We start from the raw sequence: 4,474 nt of genomic DNA, 5'->3' as shown, positions 1-4,474 counted from the left end.
CAGGTTCCATGGCTGCTTGTCATAAGGCCCAGTGCTGGTTTGCATAGTAAAACGTGAACTACTAGTATTTCCCCCCCTTAATTGGAGAAAATCAAGCTAGGTCCAAAAAATTTATCTCCAAATCCAGACTTCCTATTTTCTCATGACGGGGTGATTTCCACAGAGTGGGAGAATTTACTTTGTGCTGCTGGCTTCCTCTCACTGCTGTTTGGCCTCCCAGGGTTCTGTCGCTGTAACTCTGCCACTTTAAAAGTGGTTCTTTGCGGTTTAGCTTACATTTGATTAGCACTAAAGTTTGCCTGTTAGACCACCGGGTGGTAATGGCTTCGGGCCAGGTCTCCCTGGCCTTGTTAACCTTTTAAAGTCCCCTATGGTTCTCAGTAAGGTGTGGGATTGAGTGCTGGCCAGCGAGCCTTTGAATTCTAATGGAAAATTAGTCTTGTATGTGATGATGTAACCGACTGCTATTTCTTCGGATTCTGGTCCACCCCTTTCCCTCCCCAGCCCCCAAAGCCAAGCTTGCTTCCAATATAAGATCCCAGAGTATAGGTTGGTAGGCTTTTTCTACAAAGAGCCAGTTAGGGCAAGTTGTAGGTTTTATGGGCCACGCAGTCTCTGTTGCAACAACGCAGCTCTGCAGGTCCAGCAGTGAGCACCCCTAGACAGAACATAAATGAAGGGGCATGCCTCTGGTCCAAGAAAACTTTATTTATGAATATTGACATTTAATATCATTTTCACGTCATGAAATATTATTCTCCTTGAGACTTTGTATTTTCCAACCATTAAAAAAAAGGTAGAAACCAATCTTCGCAAATGGGCCACATAAGAACAGGCCTGTGTCCTAGAAGATGTATGTGTTCAGCAGAGGGAGGGAGGGCCTGGCCCTAACCAGGGCTCATGAACAAGGGCTTTGTCATTTGATATGAACTCCCGTGCTGGCCATTGGTCCTGGGCTTCCTAAGGCCAGGCTCATTGGATGATTCCTTTGGGGGGATAGGTTGGTTGGACACCGTTTCCAAGGTCACCTAACAATCCTGACTCCCGATGGAAGTTTTGTTCTTCTGAGACCAACCCTACTGTCTGACCCGCTGGCAGGCACTTTGTTGCTTTCTGCCAAATCTTGCAAACTCACTGGCCCTTTCTGCCCGTCTGCCCACTGTTTCCCACATGGGCCTGAAGCTGACAGCAGAGGGCAACAACCCCTGGAGCAGAACCCCGCCTCCTCTGCCCCAGGGCTCTGTCAAAGCTTACGGGTCACATGCCCTGTTGCACACGTCGACATTCCCACGCCTCAACGGTACCCATCTGTTGAGAGACTGGCAGCATGGGCTCCCAGGGGCAGACTTTCTTTCAATTTTCTTTAGCACCACCTCACGGAAGGAAATGAGCTGTGCAGTGGGGGATAGGAGTTCTGCCACATCACAGACATCACGGAGAGTCACTGTAATTTATTTAATTATTCAAACAAGAGAGCACAAAGACAACAGTTTCAAGTACATTCCAATACACGGGGGTTTTTGTTTGTTTGTTTGTTTTTGACAGGAATAGAGATGCATTTAGCATGACTTATGAGGGAGGGTGGCCGCCACTACCACACATACATTTGACACACTCTGGGCAGGCACCGTCAACCTTGAACAAAGTGGGAAGAGTGAGGTTTTCTTCAGGTTGGAGTAGGGTGCAGCTGTGAGGGTCCCCCGTTCAAGTCTCTGCAAGGTGACTTCCTTTCCTGAAGCCCTTTCATTGCCCATGGAAAGAGAGAGTTCTTAATAGAAAGCTGTAGAGGAATATTAAAAAAAAAAAGTGGGGGAAGGACAGCAAGGACCAGGGGAGCACGTAGTGAAAGCATTCCAGCAATAGTCTGCTCAGGAGGGCATGCTGCCCACCAAGGCCCAAGTGCCTGCATGGGGGCCGGGGGCACTGTAAGCTCAGAGGTTCTGCTGGGCAGGGCGCTACCTTCAGGCAAGGAGAATTCAGGTGCTGCCATCCATTCCTTCTGCTTGCTCTGTGACTGACTTCTCTCATTATAGACCAAGGAGGCACCCTGCTCATTTGTCAGACCCACTGGCTTGTCTGGTGTTTCTGATTTAATTTTTACAGACTTACAAATCAGAATTGATGGCTATGAAGAGCCTAGAAGCCACCAAACTCCAACAGAGATGGTAAACACCAGCCTTCTACATGCTACGCTACTCATCTAGAAAAGCAAAGTCAAGACTTCCATACAGACGCAAGTGAGGGACCGTTGCTGCCTGGAGGGCCTGATCCTGAGAAAGGCCTCCTCTTTACGTACAAAGCACACAGAGAGAGTGGGGCAAATGCCCCTCAGCGACGCCAGCCACCTTCGAAAGGCCCCAACGAGTCCTGATCCTTGACATGGACGGCCCTCAGGGACCAGTGTTTTCACCACTGAGGCCAGCCTCAGAAGCAACATCTCCAGACCTGGCCCAAGGTGGATTTGAGCTTTCCCTCAAAGCGTGCTCCCCTGGAGAGCGACAGCCTCCAGACAGGCTGCCTGTGCTTCCAGTGCCACAGCTTCCCACCCTTCCCAAGCCAAGCTGCTAAAGGACGTTGGCCCGAAGCACAGAAGGCATGACAGCAATATCCACGATCAACCAAAGCACTCGGTTGGCCCACTCTCTGTGCTCCTGATGAGGGCCAAAGGAGCCTCCAGCCACACTAGGAACAGAATTGCAGGCAAGGTGCCAGGCAGACAGTTCGGATGGATTCTGGAGACCAGCGAGGCCTGAGGCAGCAACAGGTTAGGCCCCAGTATTTGTGGGGCTCTAGCAGGCCCTGCTGGGCTCTGGGAGAGGGGACTGGCAGTGAGTATGTGAGATCAGGCAGAGAAATACACACACGAACTCCAAAGGGAGATTTTCATGTGGATTCCAGGGTGTCTTTGATCAAAGAGGGGGGGAGACCCTGGGAAGATGCAACACCCAGCTTTCTTCTCTAGGGGCCCTTTGTGAATAGGGCGGTGGCATGGAGTACCCCAGGGCAACAAGGCAAACTGAGCGGTAGCTCTCCACCGGTTGTGGTGAGGGAGGGACAGCCAGAGGCAGAGGGCCAATATTGTCTCATGATTACATATGGGAGCAGAGGGAGAGAGTTCCTGATGACCGCCCCTAGGTCATCTGCTCAGATCCACCTAATCAGCCTTGCAAGTTAAGGGGTGGGGGCACCACAGTGCCCACATACAGCACACCCAACCTTTGGGAGTGTAGAAACAACTTCACAACATAAGTACAAGCAGCTGAGGTTTTCTCCAGTGATGAGAATAAACAAGTTTGTTTACCTACTTTGGTTACCTACTTTATCTGAATTCACAGTATAAGCAACACATCTAAATATAATTTTGGAAACTCCTGCCAGCACAAGGTTTCCCAAACAAAGAAGCCAAGGGTGGGGGTGGGGGTGGGGGGAAAGTAAAGGAAAAAGGAAAAAACCAAAAAGGGGCTGCAACATGAATTCTTAGTTACTGTTTACTAACCAGTCTGTGCATGGCACATTTTATTTCTATAAAACTATTAAACTATTACAAAATATTCAAAAATACATTTTAGTAAATTTACAGCAGTTATTTCTCAATTTATTAATGCAAAAACATCCTTTGTTTCTCTCTGTACAAACTACAGCTTCCATCCTCGTGGGCTCATCACTACGCACTTTTAAAAAATATTATTTTCTAATAAATTCTTTGAAGTTAAAAATAACAAAGTTTTTTTTCCAGTTTGTCCAAAAGGAAAAAAAAGAGAGAAAGAGAGAGAGTATGTGTGTGTAACAGTCTTGACTTCCAAGAATGTGGCCCTAATGATGTTTACAAAGCAAATATCGAACCAGGGAGACAATACAGGAGATGGCTGTTACCTTGGAAACGAGTTAAATTAAAATAATATATCTTCATATTTTACACTATTTCAAAAAATGAAATGTAATTCAGTTAAGTATTGATCTCTCAAAAAATCTAATTTACAATTCTGTGTATAAAAATATAATTTGTGGACCCCCACGAAGCATGTCTTAGTTTACACGTGCTGAGAAGCAGGAGCGTTGCAAAGGAGGAATGAACAGTACAGAAGTTTGCGTTCTGACAGTCAGGATGAGGGACATGTAGAAAAATAGACTCTGAGCAGGTTGCTTGGCCTCACAAAATAATCTCTCCCCCCTGTGAGTACAGTTCACATGATAACAATAAATTATCCAAGAAACAAACTATTTAAGGCTCTTGAAGGTCCGGTTCATATTATTTAAAACATCTATTCATACCAAACAAATAAATAGCCAGGTGAGGAGGAAAAAACAAAACCAAACCAAAATAAAACAATAAAAAAAAATCCAAAACAAACTAAAACACCAAACTAAACACAACAACAAAACTTCCCAGGGTCTTTGTTTCCTTATAGTCTACTTTGGACTGTCCTACTTTATTATTATTATTATTATTATAATTAACAGTCTCATTCCATTC

Source organism: Echinops telfairi, unplaced genomic scaffold (assembly GCF_000313985.2).
Source record: "Echinops telfairi isolate 266 unplaced genomic scaffold, ASM31398v2 ScPeMD7_31;HRSCAF=116, whole genome shotgun sequence".
NCBI classification, from domain to species: Eukaryota; Metazoa; Chordata; class Mammalia; order Afrosoricida; family Tenrecidae; genus Echinops; species Echinops telfairi.
This window is presented reverse-complemented; position numbering follows the sequence as displayed.